Raw genomic sequence first — 17,906 nt, forward strand, 5'->3', positions numbered from 1 at the left:
AGCAGAGCATCTAAAAAGAACCAAAAGATTCTTCTTCTAAAGAATTAATTTTTCCAAACACAGATCTTTGAGTCAAAATTAGGACTCAAAGGAACATAAATGCTTTGGAAAGTAAATGTCAGCTTCTATTTTTAGTTGAATCACAAAAATTCTTCACTTAATGAGCATGTAAAATACTACAAAAGGATATAGCATAGAAAACGGCTGAGAAAATCTTATGGAAAATGCAAACAAAATTGCAATGGAACATGAGCTATGAACACCCAGGACGCAGTCTATTTTATTGCCATCAGACTCTGACTTAGATTCAAAACCTGACTCTACCACTTACTAACTGAATGAACTCGAGTGAGTTTTTTTTATAATTTTAATGAGATGACATTAATAAATCAGGGTACATATGTTCAGAGAAAACATCTCCAGGTTATTTTGACATTTAATTATGTTGCATACCCATCACCCAAAGTCAAATTGTCTTCCATCACCTTCTATCTAGTTTTTTTGTGCCCCTCCACTCCCCCCTCTCTTTCCCTCTCCTCCCTTCCCCCCATGCCCAGTAACCACCACACTCTTGTCCATGTCTCTTAATCTTGTTTTTATGTCCCACCTATGTATGGAATCATGCAGTTCTTAGTTTTTTTCTGATTTACTTATTTCACTCTGTATAATGTTATCAAGATCCATCCATGTTGTTGTAAATGATCCGATGTCATCATTTCTTATGGCTGAGTAGTATTCCATAGTATATATGTACCACATCTTCTTTATCCTGTCATCTATTGAAGGGCTTTTTGGTTCTTTCTATGTCTTGGCCACTGTGAACAATGCTGCAATGATCACGGGGCTGCATGTGTCTTTACATACCAATGTTTTTTAGTGTTGAGGGTATATACCCAGTAGAGGGATTGCTGGGTCAACAAAACAGACAGCCAACTAAATGGGAGATGATATTTTCAAACAACAGCTCAGATAAGGGCCTCATATCCAAAATATACAAAGAACTCATAAAACTCAACAACAAACTCACAAACAATCCAATAAAAAAAATGGGAAGAGGACATGAACAGACACTTCTCCCAGGAAGAAATACAAATGGCCAACAGATATATGAAAAGATGCTCAGCTTCATTAGCTAAGATATTAAAGAAATGCAAATGAAAACTACAATGAGATACCACCTCACGCCTTTTAGATTAGCTATTATCAACAAGACAGGTAATAACAAGTGTTGGAGAGGCTGTGGAGAAAAAGGAACCCTCATCCACTGTTAGTGGGAATGTAAAGTAGTACAACCATTATGGAAGAAAGTATGGTGGTTCCTCAAAAAACTAAAAATCGAGTGAGTTTTTAACCTCACTGAATCTCAGCTTTCACTTCTTGAAAATCACAATGATAATATCTGTTTTATATCAAAAAGCAGAAAAGTTATGTTGTACACCCCCCCACACACACACATAAACAATACATATACACCTAATTAACTATGTATCCATGGTTTTCTAAGTTTAGTATGAATAATACCTGTAGTATTTGTTTATAATGCAGATTTCAGGACCCTGCTTTCAGAGTCTAAATGAAGGATGGTATAGGGCACATGAATATAGAATTTTATGAAGTATCATAAGAAATTCTGTTTTGAGCAGTTCCTGAATCACATTTTATGAAACATCACTCTATGCCAGTGGCTGTTGGTGCACTATCTCAATTACATCTGTATCTCTTAATGCCCTAGTGAGAGAGAGAAATTAATGGTTAGGAAAGGCTTCAAGGTTACTGTTACTCTCTGGTATTTTAGATATACAAATCTAAAACCTTTAGCATCAATTCTCAAAGACACAACTAACAAATAACTAGTATAACACAAAGCCAATTTTATAACTTAAGGTGAGAAATATCGGTTTAAATTTGTAAAATATAATGAATGAAATTCACCATATTAATAGAGAAACAATGAGAAAAATCATATGATCATTTAAACTAATGTAGAAAAGCATTTGACAAAATTTAATATCTATTCATAATAAAAACTCTTAGCAAACTTTTAGCAAAGTAGAAAGGAAGTTCCTCAACCTGATAAAGAGCATTTATAAAAAAATCTACAGCTAACATCATACTTAGTGACCAAAGACCTAACACATTCCCCTTAAAGTCAAGAATAAGGCAAGGATATTATAAAGGTATTCAATATTGTACCGGAAGTCTTAGACCATGCAGGATACCAAAAACAGGAAATAAAAGGCATCCATATTTTTAAAAAGTAAAATCATTTGCAGATGACATAATAGTTTATATAGACAACCCTAAAGAATCTACAAAAAAAATAATAATAATTTGAACATATCAGCAAACTCAGCAAGGTCACAGGATAAAAAGTCAAGGTAAAAATTTAATATTATTTTTGTATGCTAGTAATGGATAATTAGAAAAGAAGAAGAAAACATACATGCCAAGTGATTAATGTCTATGTCCATCTCATAAACTAAAGAGTATATACCAGGTACAAAGTTCTCTGCCAGATACTGTAAGGAAGAAACCCAAAATGCATAGAACTAGCAACAGGGAACAAGACAAGAACACCAAACAGAACAAATAGTTTGGGACCCATCAGGGAACTAAAATAAGTATTTATAATCATCAATATCTCTTCTTTAATTTCTGAGAATATCTTTTCTTTGTTTCAAAATTAGTGGCAATTTTAATAGTGTTATAGTATGAGAAAAATATGATAGCTGGAATAGTGTGTGTGTGTGTGTGTGTGTGTGTGTGTGTGTGTGTGTGTGTGTAATGCCAGGGGAGTTTTTAAAAAGGAGGAAAAATCACTTTCAGCTACATGATTAAAAGAGGTTCATGAGGAAGATAGCACTGGACAAGAGCATGGTCTATCATTAGTGTCTAATCAGAAAAAGGGCCAAATTAGATGGTTCAATAGTGAGAATTTAATAGAGAACTAATAACAAAGGTGTTGGAAAACCTAAACAGGGAAAGTGGGAAAACCCAGAGATGAGCAACAACAGAGCACAACGACTACCCCTGGAGCAGGGGAGAGAAAGAAAGAGGGAGCTTCCTGGAGCCTGAATCAGGGCTGCTCAGCAGGAATGGGATCAGAGAGGACGAGGCTGCCCGTGGGAGATGGACCCCCAGTGGGAGACGCTGCCAGGAACAAAGCATGAGCAGAGAAGTGGCCTGACTTCACCTCTGCTCCACGAGGGTCACCCATTGGCTGAACCTAAAACAAAGCCAGTGGGCAATGGGGCACACAGGTTGCAGGGGAGCATGAGCAAGAATCTAAGAGCAAACAGAAAATGAGGGGCATGCGCGGGTAGGATTTTACAAGTGGAAATGGGCTAGAGAAAAGACATTTCTTTCTGGGTAGAAAGGAATTCATGAGAAAAGTCAGGTTGATGGAAGAGGGAACCTGTCAGAATAGAGAGTCATCTGCTTTAACTGGTGGGCACAGAGAAGCAGTAGGAAATAGACATGGAAAAGTAAGAGGATTTTGTCAAAATAGGTCCTCATTCTTCATTCCACAAGAAAAAATCATTGAAGGTTTTAAGGCACAAGAATGATGTTATCCCAATGTACTTTGGGAAGATTAATCTGGTAGCAGAGTACATGATCAATTGGATTAGGTACATTATAAATTCTTCCTATGGAATCTCAGCTTGTCCCTCAATATTGCTCATCAATCCTCTTTCTATAACCACAGAAGATCTTCCAAACCCCATTTCATTAGTCTAAAGCCCTACTTCCAACCCCACCCCAAAAACATTCCCTGCTTTACTAAGCTCTAGCTACACTGGCCTATTCACTGAAAAAAATTACTAGAGGGATGAGCCAAGTCTATTTACCAGCCAGCACCCTTAGTACCCAGTGAAGAGGTGTGCACAGAGCAGGCACACAGAATAGCTACTGAATTGACTTAGTGTCAGGAAAAGATTGTGAAGCTGTCAGAAAAGTAAATTATGACCAAAAAACTGCTTAGTGATGATAGTCCTTCAATCCTTTCTTCCTTCCTTTCATTATCCTTTCCCTCCCACCAAAAATATTTATTCAACACCTACTAGCAGCAGGAAATGTGCTAGGTGCTATAAATTCAAACAATAAAAAATATGATGCATGCTTTCAAGAATACATATTATAGTTAATAAAACAAATACTCAAGAGATAAGTAACACTTTTGCAGATATCTTTACGGTCTCAAAAGGCACACTCAAAATGGGGTTAATTTTATAACAGGTTTGTTTCCAAATGGACTATTTACAAAGGTGTTGGTGTAAAGGAACCATAAAGCATAGTGTAGTATCCTGGGATTGCTAGCTGCCAATCAGCTACCTCTCCTGAGCTCTAAACACAAGCAGAAGGAATGGTCATAGCTCTGGAAAAAGAGGCAGTTATGTGAGTAACTGCCCATGAGGAATTGACTTACCACTGAAAGACACAGCCAACACAAAGGAAGGCCACAGTGGCTCTGGCTGGTTGGGTCAGCGGTAGAGTGTCAGCTCAGCTTGTGGAAGTCTTGGGTTCGATTCCCAGTCAGGCATACAGGAGAAGCGACCATCTGCTTCCTCACCCCTCCTCTGTCTCTCTCTCTCTATCTATCTCTCTATCTCCCTCTCTCTCCCCCTCCCTTTTTCTCCCCCCCTCTTTCTTCCCTCCAGCAGTCATGGTTTGAATGGTTTGAACAAAGTTAACCCCAGGCACTGAAGGTGGCTCCATGGCTTCACCTCAGGTGCTAAATTAGCTCTGTTGCTGAGCAACACAGCAGCGACCCCAGATGGGCAAAACACCGCCCCATAGAGGACTTGTGGCTGGATCCTGGTCGGGCACATGTGGGAGTCTGTTTCTGTGCTTCCCCACCTCTCACTTGATTAAATAAATAAATACCCCCCCCCAAAAAAAAGGAAGGCCATAGGCCATAAGAAGAATGCCCCCAGGGCACTCTACTCTGACCTCATGTCACCTTACTGCCTCGCTGTCAATCTCCTGCTGGGATTCTAGACTGGATAACCTCAGAGAGCATGCAGATGCTTCCATAAAGGCAGTTTTCTCTTCTAGAATACAGAATGGAAAAGAGGTGCGTTATGGATTCAATTGTGTCCCTTTAAAAAATGGTATCTTGAAGTCCTAACTCCCAGGACCTTAGAATGTGACCTTATTTGAAAATTGGTTTGATCTAGAGGTAATCAGGTTAAAATGAGGTCTTGAGGATGAACTCTAATCCAATATGATTGATATCCTTATAAACAAGGGAAATTTGGGCACAGAGAGAGAGAGACACACACACAGAGAGAAGACTATGTGAAGCTACACAGAACACTATGGAGATGGCGAATCGGAGTGATGGATGCATCTGCAAGTCAAGGAACGCTTGTGGCAACCAGAAGCTATGAAACAGACATGGGACAGATTCTCCTTAGTGCAGTCAGAGGGAACATGGCCCTACCAGTACCTCGATTTGGTACTTTTGGCTTCTAGAACGGAAACAATAAATTTCTGTTGTTTTAAGCCACCAAGTTTGGGTTAGATTATTACAGCAGTCCTTAGAATTAATAGAGGGCGCAAAGAACTAAAGGGGATCAAAAACTAAGATTAAGCACATAGAAGACAAGTCTGTGCTAAGGGTTGCTGTGGGAGCCAAGAGGAGATGAACCTAGTTTTCTGCGGGGGGGCTTGAGATAAAGCTTCCTAAAAACACAAACTTAGAGTGATCTTGGACCAAGAGCAGACATCTACCAAGTATATTGCAATGTGGAATAGGATTCTAGGTAAAAAGCAGTAGCAAATACAAAACAAAATGAAACAAAAACAAAAACACAACAAAAGCCACATGAGAGGGCACAGTGCCTCAGGTCAACCACAGCAGATCAAATGGTGGAGTTCATAAGAGTAAATGACAAGGAAGGAGGCGAAGAGGAAGGCAGGGCTAGTCACTGTTTGCACTGAGTGCTGTGTTAGCCTAAAGAGGATGAGTTATTAAAGGAGTCTAAGTGAGGAAACTCCCAGTTTTCCAACTGGGTGAGAATTTAGAGATTGTAAATCAAGTGTGCAATAGACACCACAGGCAACAGGAGGGATCTGGAGTGGCTATTTGTGAAAGGATTACAGAGGCTCTCTGGCATCCCAACTGATGCAACACTGCACAGGGTATTGTGATATTCTCTCCCCGTGCACACTAACTCAGGTGGGAAAGAGACCAAAAGGCAGATATCTGGAATAACCCAAGATTGGGGTCAGTAGTTGGGGTTGAGGGACAAGAGGACAGAGGAGTTGAGGAGTTTTATCTAAATGACACATCACAGGTCTTAGACTGGAGAGAGAAGAAGGGAATGCTGGGAAGGAATATACACTAGGAGACTGTAGGTCAGGGGGCTAAATATCTCAATAAGGTTGAAGAATAAGTCTAGTGGGAAAGAGAGTAAGAGCTGGAAGCAAAGGAGATTGAGTCAGGAAATGAGATGCTGTACTGAAGGTTACAAGCCTGGAGATGAAAGAGCTCTGAGTAAAGGACTCAGTTGGCCACAATGAAGGAAAGGGTCACAGGAGTTGTGGAAGACACGCTTCTCTAAGCTAGGGGCTCAGATGACTCCAATGCATCGTATTTTGTAGCTGCGGAGATTGCCCAGAATCACGGTGAGACTCGGCAGGAAAGAACATCAGTACAGTAGGTGCAGCTGACTGTGGAGTTGTAACAAGGAGGTCAGGAGATGTCTAAGACAAAGATTGAAAGATATGTTTTAGTGGAAAAAGATGAGGGTGGAGTGAAGGATTTAGATGTGGCAGTTTAGAAATAGAAAAACATCAGTCTCTTTCGAAATAGATCAGATGTTTTAGGCGGTGCATCATCAGCGTCTGTTCAAACTCTAAACAGTTCCTCAGACTTCAAGTGAAACATCTCTGATTACTTCTGTGCAAATGCCTCTGGGAAGTGTTTGTGAATCCTTCACACTGCATCAATCAGTCTCTTGCAGCCTCTATACTTTCTGACCATAGGGACAAAGAGAGAAAGGGAAGAAATGTTTATTGAGTGGCTGCTGCAGCTCAGGCATAATGTTAGGTTAGCACATTTAAGCCATATAAGAATCAGGCGTGGCTTCACGTCCTCCATTTCACAGGAGAGGACGTGAAGCTCAGAAAGGTTCAATGATTTTCAAGGTCATACGACTTTTCCTGTAGAGCTCATATGTAAAAACAGGCTGCAAAGCCGAAGCTCTTCCCATGCAGCTCAGAAACGCCAGGATATGGGAACTCAGTCACCAATTACCCCAAACTGACACTTGCTTGTCCCTGCTTCATTCCTATCAATGGGGCCTTCTCCATAAAAGTGTGTCTTTTGGATTCGGCCAATTATTTCTAATGCAGTGCCATAAATTCAGAAAACCTATCTAAAAACACTGAGTAACTAAAGGGGTGGCCTTGGGAGTTTTCACTTCCAATGATATCGTTTAGGATCCCACTGCTCTTCATTCATTCAAATTCACTTAGAACTTGGAGTTAGTTATCATTGACTCTGTCCTTCCCAGCCGGTCACTCTGTCAAGCCTTACATATTCCATTTTGCAACTGCTCTGGCTTGCACACCGTCTTCTTCATCCTCACGATCACTAGGATTTGTCAGGTGCTTGCTACCTCTTGACTTTGACTAAGTCTTTTAGCTGATTTATTCATCCCCAGTGACTGGTTCTGGATAAATTTGAAGACTGAATGGCTTCAGTCTGTAAGGCTGAGAGTACTCAGACTTTAAAGCAGTGGTTCTCAAACTTTTTGAAGTTGGGGCGCATTTAAAATCCTACAAATAATTGTAGGCGCACTATATACAAATTTCTGAGAAATATATTATAATAACTAAGTCAAATATTAAAGAAAAAAATATAAAGTCCAAGCATGCTTTTATGGTAATTAAACAAAATAAATACGACAAAATTAAATTTATTCTGACATTAAAAAACATTTTTATGTTACATTTTTTGAGTTATGCTTTTTAGAATTTGTAAAAAAGAGGGGTTAAAAAATTAAAAAATGACAAAAAGTTATCTTTTTATATATATACAGATACATTCTTAGTAAGATTTAGTAAATTTGGCAGGTCCTGGTGCAAATGTGTTAAGTTTTTTCATTCTTGTGTTTATGAGAAACATGATCCTGATGTGTCCTAGCGATTTCTTCAATGTTTGGGCATATGTTTGAAAGGCAGACTCTCATTTCCTCATCAATTCATCAATACATTGAAGAATTCCTCTCTTTTTACTCTTAATTGTGTTGAGTGCAGAAAACCTCCACCATACATCATCTTAACTTTACACCAAACAAAGGATAGAAGAAACTTGCCTCCAGTCTTTCTGGGGAACATGGGGGGTAGTGTAAACAATCCAGCACCACAGCTTAACAGCCTTTTGCAACCTAATCAGGCAAGTGAGGTGAGGGGTTGGGCAGACTGTTAGTTTACAGTCAATTCCCCACACTTCTGTTCCCCAAAAATCTAAACTCCAAAAACCTTGTTGGTTTTTTGGTCCCCAACAGGCACATATTTCTATAGAATACAATAGGGTGCACCTGGAAATCTTCTAGGGTGCACCAGTGCACCCTGGCACACACTTTGAGAACCACTGTGTTAAAGTACCATCTTTAAACAAGGACAGTTACATATTATGCAGCTCAGAGCACCCACACCACTTAATTATAGCCAAAGGCAATTCAACATGTATAAGAATACCTGTATATTGGTGCTTTCTGGAGTGAAATTCTGCGTGCTTGTCCCAAAAGATGGCTATAACTTATTTATTTGTTGCTTATACATTATTTGTTATATTGACACACTAGTAAGTAAAATATGTACCTTCTTAAAATATATGATGCTCTAAGTAAAGCTTTTTTGTTTCTAGGTGAAAGGAGGGGAGGTAGTGAGGTAGACTCCCTCATGCACCCCAACCAACCCTGTCTAGGGCCCAGGGCCTGTGTCCAGGGCCACGCTGGAACCAATTCAGCCATTATCTGTGGGAGGGAAAGAGGGAAAGAAGGGGGGAGAAACAGATGATCACTTCTCCTGTGTGTCCTGACTGGTAATCAAATCTGGGTTTTCCATATGCTGGGCTGACACTCTACCCACTGAGCAATCGGCCAGGACCGAGCAAAGCTTTCTTTACAAAGGTATTCTAATCAGCTGAAACAACCAGTAAAATGCAGGCCTCATAAAAAAATGGAGAAGAATATGCACTAAACTGTAATCAATAGTTACCTCTGCAGAATAGATCTTTATATTGTTTTATACAATGAGTACATATTAATTTTATCATAAAAGTATAGATATTAAAATATTTTTCTCAAAACAACATTAACAACTAATAAAAATGTTTATGATAGTGTTAAGCAAAAAAAAAAGCAGATTGTTAAGAAATATTTATAGTATCATCTTATTTTATTGAAAATTGTTTATGTGTACATAGAAAAGATAAGCACCTTATAGTTAAATATGCTAAGATTTTAGTGGTGGCATAAGTGTTTTTGCTTACTTCTTTGTATTCTGCATTTTCTCCTAATTTATTTTCTAGTGAGAAATAATGGAAATATTTTTACATGGGATTTTGTTTAGTAGCAAAAATAATTTGTGTCAGCACTTTTGCTTTAAAATAATGTTTTCCAGTCCTTTCAAATTTCAGTAGTAAATGGCATAGCTTAGATTATTTTTATATTTTTTAACTAAATTTATTGGATTAACATTGGTTAACAAAATTATATAGATATCAGGTATACAAGTCTATAATACATCAACTGTATATTGTAGTATATGTTTACCCCAAATCAAGTCTCCTTCCATCCCATGTCATTTATCCCCCATCATCCTCTACTGCCTCCCCTCACCCACCTTTCCCTCTTATAATCCTCCTAGATTGTTTCTTAATATTTAACAATGCTTGTAGAGTTATGTGAACCAGCCCCAACAGGCTTGGCTGGCTCTACAAAAATAATGTTTTCCAGTCCTTTCCCAATCTCAGTAGTCAACTGCAGAGCTTGATTGTTTCTTAATATTTAACAATGCTCCCAAGTTGTGCAACCATTGACAACAGGCTTTGCTGGCTCTGCAGCAGAGAGGTAGGCAGAGCCTGAAAACAGCCATCACTTGCATGGCGGAGATGCCATCCCTTGCTTGGGTCCTAGCTCTTCAAACTGCCCGTGAGACCTCAGCAGAGATCTTTCCAAGCTTCAGTTTCCTCTCTGTACAGTAGAGATGATAACACCTTTCCTGCCTCATTTAATGTTTCTCTGTATGGACCTAATGGAAAAAAATACTATATAAAGCAATACTGAAGGCTATGAAGAGTTATATAAAAACAAGTTGATGATAATATTATGCAATCTCCAAGCTCAGAGAGAAAGGCAACCATCAACTTTCTTATGGAGACGCAGCTAAAATGATTAAAATAATCTTTCTTTAATATCTGCCCCCTTAAACTACAACTTTGAGAAGTCAAATTTGTCAAGACAACTATTTAACAATTATCTTTATAGAATCATACACAGGCTGTAATGCCCGTGAAAACGAAAGCCGAGCTGATCAACACTTCTGCTATGTGTGCCCATGGCAAACACTGGGACCTGTCAGGCTTGTTATGTCAATCGTTATCAACTTATGAAGAAAGCGCATAATACTTTCTCAGGAAGAAACAAATTCACCAAGGAGGTCATTATTATCATAATCATTATCATTACCTTCACAATCCACAGAAGATTTCCAAAGCAACCATCATAAAATAAAATCTAAGATACTCAAAATCCAATTAACAAAACCATCAAATAACCAAATACATTTTCCAGTCCTATTTTTTAGTTAAAATATTTTACAAGAAAACATGGTAAAATAAGAGTCCTTTAAATGCCAGAAATGTAAGCATCAAGAGAGCAAAATATCTTTGTTCACTACTACATTCCTAGTAACCAGAACTAGAAAGTTTTCAAATAAGTGTAAAGAATTCATTACAACTATAAAGTCACATATATTGTGACTCTGGAGCATCACAGGACCCTCCATCATGAAACAAAGTATTTTTTCTAAATCAAGATGGTATACTAACTAAGGGCAAGGAAAAGACTTTGCAGGATGGTTGAGGGCCTTAATGTATTACTGTCCCCATTATTTCCATTGAGTCAGAAAGTATCCAGAATTTCAAAATTTGACCACAAAATTTCATAAATTCTGATTACTGAAGGCTTCCTACCCTTTGACATTAGAGTACCTCATCCTGTCTGTTTCATAATGGAATTTTCCAAGAAATGCATGTTGATGAGGGGTGTTTTTGGAAAGTTGAACTTAGGGTTCCATTTTCCATAAAATCTACTGTGATTTCACCATATGTATTGACTATATTTTTAAATTATTCTTTTTCCCTAAGCATTTACTTCCTTGTACTATGTCTATGTTTGCATGTGAATGTCCTACTTTCCTAGTATTCACTAAGATTTTTTTTTATTGATTTCAGAGAGACAGAGGAAGTAAGAGAGAGAGTCAGAGAGACAGAGGGAGGGAAGGAAGAAGAGAGAAGTATTCATTTGTTGTTCCATTTAGCCGTGCACTCATTGGTCGCTTCCCATACATGCCCTGTCCTCAATCAAACACTCAACCTTGGTGTTTCCTGATGACACTCTAACGCACTTGGCTAACCGGCCAGAGCCTTATCCACTAAGATTCTTAATGGCAGAGAACTTCCTTTTTTTTTTAATTAAATATCCCCTGGAACAAATCAAATACAAACTATTGATGAAATAATAAAGGTGAAGAAATACATAAAAGGCAAATAAAAACTTAGAATCCAGCACTTGAGCTTCCTATGACTAATTACACAGAGATTTTGTCAGTCACAAGAATAGTCAAAATTCAGAATAATTTTTTCAGCTTTTCTTACAAATTTATACCTTATACTCAAACAGAACACATTGATAATACTAATATTTTTGCTTGCAAACAATTTTCAGATAACATAAACCAGTGGTAGTCCCTACCACCCACTAGTGGGCATTCCAGCTTTCATGGTGGGCAGTAGCGGAGCAACCAAAGTATAAATAAAAAGATAGATTTAACTATAGTAAGTTGTTTTATAAAGATTTATTCTGCCAAACTTAGCGAAAATCCGACGTAAAGTACTTGGTAAGTAATTATTATTATATGCTTTAACTTGCTGTAACTCTGCTTTATAAATTTTATAAAGTAAGGTTACTTCCCTACTTTATAAATCACCATAACTGTGGAACCGGTGGGCTGTTAGAAAATTTTACTACTAACAGAGATACAAAAGTGGGCGGTAAGTATAAAAAGGTTGACTATCCCTGAACCAATCTGTACTTAATTAACGTTTTTGCTCTCAGCATTTGTTGAGCAGGTGTTAAATCAACAGCAGCACCATGTAGCTTGTTGAGCTGTGAAGGAGGGAAAGAAAAAGAATCGAATGTTGGTTAAGACAGGCTTTGAGCCCTAGAGAAGTTAGTAAGAGAACCCTACAAGTAATAAAAACACAGTATGAAAATATTGTGTAACAACTTTTTTGTGTGACAATTTTGTTCCAACTCTGTAGATGCGAACTTCACAAAAGCTTTCCAAGTAGGGAATATGTAACTGGGTTTTGAAGGATGAGTGTCTGCCAGGCAATAGAGGAAATGAGCATTTGGGGGAGAGGAAACTGCATGTGAAAAAGGTAAGGAATGAAGAAAAGAGTAAACATGTCTCATGGCTGTAATTAGGATGCCTGGGTGCTTGTGGTTCCCTGTCAGGACTCACACAAGATGAAGCTCTTATCAGCACATTGGCCAATTATTTTATAATGGTCCATTTACATCAGTGTCTTTTTCCAGACTTGAGAGCAGGTACAAATGAGCTCTAATGTTTATGCGTCCAGCACCTTACATAATGCCTGGCTCATAATAAACAACAGAAAAAAATTTGTTTTACTTTTGTTATTTATTTATTGCACAAGTACTACCATTAGAAAATAAACACCTACACTCTATTATTTTAATGACTGTATTTAAATAACTATTCCTATGACAGTACAATGTATACATTTATTATTCCCAGTAATAACATCAAATTCTCAAGAAAAAAATGTGTTTTAAAAGAGACTGTAATAAGTTTATGGATTAATTTGGGGAGAATCAATATGTTTAATATATTTAAAATTTTTTAATCATGTGACAAGGGATGTCTCCTCATTTATTTTATTTTATTTTTTTGTATTTTTCTGAAGCTGGAAACGGGGAGAGACAGTCAGACAGACTCCCGCATGCGCCTGACCCGGATCCACCCGGCACGCCCACCAGGGGCGACGCTCTGCCCACCAGGGGGCAATGCTCTGCCCCTCCGGGCTGTCGCTCTGTTGCGACCAGAGCCACTCTAGCGCCTGGGGCAGAGGCCAAGGAGCCATCCCCAGCACTTGGGCCATCTTTGCTCCAATGGAGCCTTGGCTGTGGGAGGGGAAGAGAGAGACAGAGAGGAAGGAGGGGGGGTGGAGAAGCAAATGGGCGCTTCTCCTATGTGCCCTGGCCGGGAATCGAACCCTGGTCCCCCGCACACCAGGCCGACGCTCTACCGCTGAGCCAACCGACCAGGGCATCTCCTCATTTACTGATGGCTTTTAAAAATCTACTTTGTAGGTCTTTATAATAAGCTATACCCATGTCTTATTAAATGTATCCTATTTATTTCTATTTTATTTATAAATAAAATTTTTATTATATTATTTAACTAGTTATTGATTTATAAGAGAGCTATAAATTTACATATTTATTTTGTAGCCTATCATCTTATCAAACTTAGTTGTAATAGTTTTAATTTGGGTTTTTGGGGCAGATAATAATTTTATCTCTTCAAACATATATCTTATTTCTTTCTCCTGTCTTATTATATTGATAGAAGTTATAGAACAATGCTAACTCATAGATATCAGAACTTCTTGTCTTGTCTCAGTTGCTAGAATTTCTTTTATTTTTGTCCATTGAATTTAGATAAATTTTCTTTACTGTATTAAGGAAGTTTTCTTTTATTAATTATTTCTTATTTTATCAATAATAGATGTTGAATTTTAAATTTTACCAGTTCCCCTTCCATCGATTAAAGCTATATAAATTGTTAAAGCTAGGTTGATTTATACTTTGTAACATTTGTACATTTGAGAACAATTAACTGTAATTATAAGCATTTTCCCCACACTATAAAATACCTATATTAGAAGAATTTTGGCACAATGGTTTTCTGCTGATGGGAAGGTATATTATATATCTCCTTTAAGGGGGTGTAGAATGGTGTGAGCTGTGAAGAGTTTGGTTAGTGCCATAGCCAAAACTTAAAATATAGCAGCCAAATTCTCACGTGCTCTTACTCAAGGTAAAGGCTCTGGCATCATGTGGAGTTATTCCTTTGACCTATCCATAGGGACATGGAAGGAAACAAAGGAAAATTTCTGCCTAAGACAATGCCTGGCATATAGTAGCTACTTAATAAATATTTGATGAATAAATTTATAAGTAAAAAATATTTAAGGTACACTGCCTGTTTTTGGAAGTAGTTCTTAGACTCTGTTTTGCCCATAATTTTTATTCCATTTAATTGTTACTTTTCAATTTTAATTTAGAGATTTTGTCTGTAAAAAATAATCTACTTATCCAGATATTTTAGTTTTTAGCACATATCAACTTCACAGGTTAAAAAGATCCATTAAGAAGATCAAGATCTGCAATAGCTGTACTGCTGCTATTTTCAGTTAAAGAGCTATTTGACATTGGTTTTCTCTCCCCTACAGTCTTCTTTTCTGTTTCTGAGGGGTGGAGTCCTTAATCTAAACTTTACTTATTAATAGCTGACTATCTGACTGTGTGGCCAGAGAATGCAGCCTATATACTTTTCTGCCTTACTGAGATAATTTTTGTGATCAATATTTATAAATAGTCCAAGAGTAGAGCAAAGAGGGTGAATTATCTATGAAATATGAAGTATAATCAATAACTATTAGGTTTTTTATTTACACCCTGATGGTTTAGCCCACCCCCCCCCCTTCTTTTGTCTGCCTGCTTGACCTAACAATGACATGAGTGAGCTACACCTATGGAAAGAATAAATGCAGTAAAACAAATTGATTAAAGCATATATAAACAAAAATGGTCAAAATGTAAAAAGTCAATTTAAGACATGTCTTTTTTGATAGGAACATTTTAAAAGCTTGGTTTAATAATGTTCAACTTTCTAATACAGAATGAAATCACAAATATTTAAAAATCCTGTAATCTTGGCACAACAAAAATAATGAGGAGTAGTTTTTTAAATTTATAAAAACAAAATACTACAGAAATTGGTAACAGTTCTTAAAAGTCTGATTACAATATTATCATAAAGAATTAAAAGAAGGCAAGGTGATTTAAATTCTGGCACCATTACGTAATAATAATGTATTGTCCTGAGGGAGCCACTTAATCTTGTTAGATCACTTACTCATCTCTGAAAGGGGTGTACAGGCTATAATAATGCTTATAAAGCACCTCATCCTTAGGAAGCTTTCAATGAGTGGAGGCTCATGTTCAGTGGTGGGATTCAAGTAAGTTAACAACCAGTTCTCTGTCCTCATGACTGTTTTTTTTTTTTTTTTTTTTTTTTTTTGTATTTTTCTGAAGCTGGAAACGGGGAGAGACCGTCAGACAGACTCCTGCATGCGCCCAACCGGGATCCACCCGGCACGCCCACCAGGGGCGACGCTCTGCCCACCAGGAGGCGATGCTCTGCCCCTCCGGGGCGTCGCTCTGCCGCGACGTCGCTCTGCCGCGACCAGAGCCAATCTAGCGCCTGGGGCAGAGGCCAAGGAGCCATCCCCAGCGCCCGGGCCATCTTTGCTCCATTGGAGCCTTGGCTGCGGGAGGGGAAGAGAGAGACAGAGAGGAAGGAGGGGGGGTGGAGAAGCAAATGGGCGCTTCTCCTATGTGCCCTGGCCGGGAATCGAACCCGGGTCCCCCGCACGCCAGGCCGACGCTCTACCGCTGAGCCAACTGGCCAGGGCCCTCATGACTGTTTTTAGTATGAAAAAAAAAAGATACTACCAAAAAGTAGTTTATTATTTCATGCATTTAATACTTAAATAAGAACAAAAGAGGTACACAAAACCAGATTATGTTATAAGAAAGAGTTTTAAAATATTAATGAAAAAATATTAAATAACCGGTTCGCCAAACTCAACAAAAAATTAGGTACCAGTTTTGCTGAACAGGTGCAAATCGGCTGAATCCCAACACTGTTCATATTTTCAGGATAATCTTTTTATTAAGATTTGTGTGAATTTGATGGTGTTCTGTCTTCAAATATTTTAAGGAAGCAAACCAGTATATGAGATGTCTTTTAGGGAAAGACACACCTGACCAAGTGATTGTTTTTTGACTTCTAAAAGTGAACTTGAAATTTGCATAAAGCAGGTAGTATTTACCATGTTGTGCAGTTCAGATTAGCAGAATCTTATTTTTATTGACAGGCTTTTATTCATTGTTACATAAACTAAAATAGTATTTTAGCAGAATATTCATTTATCTGTCAAAAATACAGAGAAGCCAATAAAAATACCATCATTAGCTGTAACTAGAAAGCAGAAAGCACGTAGCATGGAAAAAAAAGAGAAAAGCAAATGCTGATGCTTTAATAAATCAAAACAGAGGTATAAGCATATGTGAGAATACAACTGTAATTACCACTGGGTTCTTACCTTTGGTTGCTTAAGCAATATACTGGTGTCTTCTAGAAATGGAAGTCAATGATACATCCAAAATGAATAGGGAGATAGTGTAAATCTTGACATTGTCAAAATCCAGGTCTTAATTTTTTTTAAATAATAAATAGTCTGATCTTTTTCCTTTCTTTAAACATGCACAAATGGCTAGTTTTCATAATCATTCCCAAGGAAAGAAACACTTCTGTGACATTGACAAGGGAGGATTTTCATGAGTCAGTATTGGATTTGCGGATTTATATATGGATGAAAATAACAGCAACCCAATCACCATTATCCTTTGCTGGAGCCTAAGCTTATTAATATGTATGAAGGTTAGGGATAAAAGGGGATGTCTCAGAACTACACCCCTTTTAACAAATTTGAAAGTAAAAGTAACCAAAGGTAATATTGCCTGATGAATTTTATTAGTTATATTATCAATTCCCCCAAGGTTACAATCTTGAAAGAATTGTCTAGGTTTTTACAAAGCATAATTAAAATTTTAAATATAGTGCTATCATATTAAAAGCTATTGAAGTGTAAGTAGGATGCCCTTATTTATTCATTGACCTGTTTGGTGTGTGAAAGAGTTGCATGTTTGAAACATATGTAGTCAAGAATACAAAGTTTGAGTATGAGCTTGCCTAAAAGAATAATTCAGGCTTTAGATGTGCAAAAATTATCAATAGGTCAGGTAGTTTTTAAATGTTATTCTAATGACCTAAGGCAAATTTCCCTAAGAATTTTTATTGCAACATTTGACCATTTGCATACTCACAAAGCTTGTTAATGGCTAAAAATCAGAATGGCATGAAATATATACAGTCTTCATTTAGCAAATTGCTTTCATTGCAATCTGTCATCTCCAAAAATACATCCTTCTTTCTCCAGTACTTGCAATATTTGTCCTGCTGAAAAATTAGCCATTGAACAATCCAGTAACATTTATGGGCTCAACTAAATGGCTGCAGCTCCCAGTGGAATTCGGAAACTATCAAAATAAGAGATATCCCATGATGCTTAGCAAGAAAATCAGCAGAGTACTGAGTTCTTTTGAAAAACTGACTTATGGATTATAGAATTTTTAAATAATATATTTTCAATTATAAAATAAAACATGCTTCATAAAATTTGGATAATACAGAAGGGATGAAAACAAAACTGAAACATATTCTTACCATTT

At 37.5% G+C, this 17,906-nt stretch overlaps 1 protein-coding gene across 1 annotated transcript in view; it reads right to left on the reverse strand.

Annotated features, from left to right (window-relative positions):
- CNGA1 (cyclic nucleotide gated channel subunit alpha 1) overlaps positions 1-16,947 on the reverse strand; it is a 42,987-nt gene extending 26,040 nt beyond the window's left edge. The window contains exon 1 of the mRNA XM_066384651.1: positions 16,718-16,947. The gene's annotated coding sequence lies outside the window, so the exon portion shown is untranslated. The remainder of the gene's footprint in view (positions 1-16,717) is intronic.
- Between the last annotated feature and the right edge of the window lie 959 nt (positions 16,948-17,906).

Source organism: Saccopteryx leptura, chromosome 5, assembly GCF_036850995.1.
Source record: "Saccopteryx leptura isolate mSacLep1 chromosome 5, mSacLep1_pri_phased_curated, whole genome shotgun sequence".
In the NCBI taxonomy this organism is placed as follows: Eukaryota; Metazoa; Chordata; class Mammalia; order Chiroptera; family Emballonuridae; genus Saccopteryx; species Saccopteryx leptura.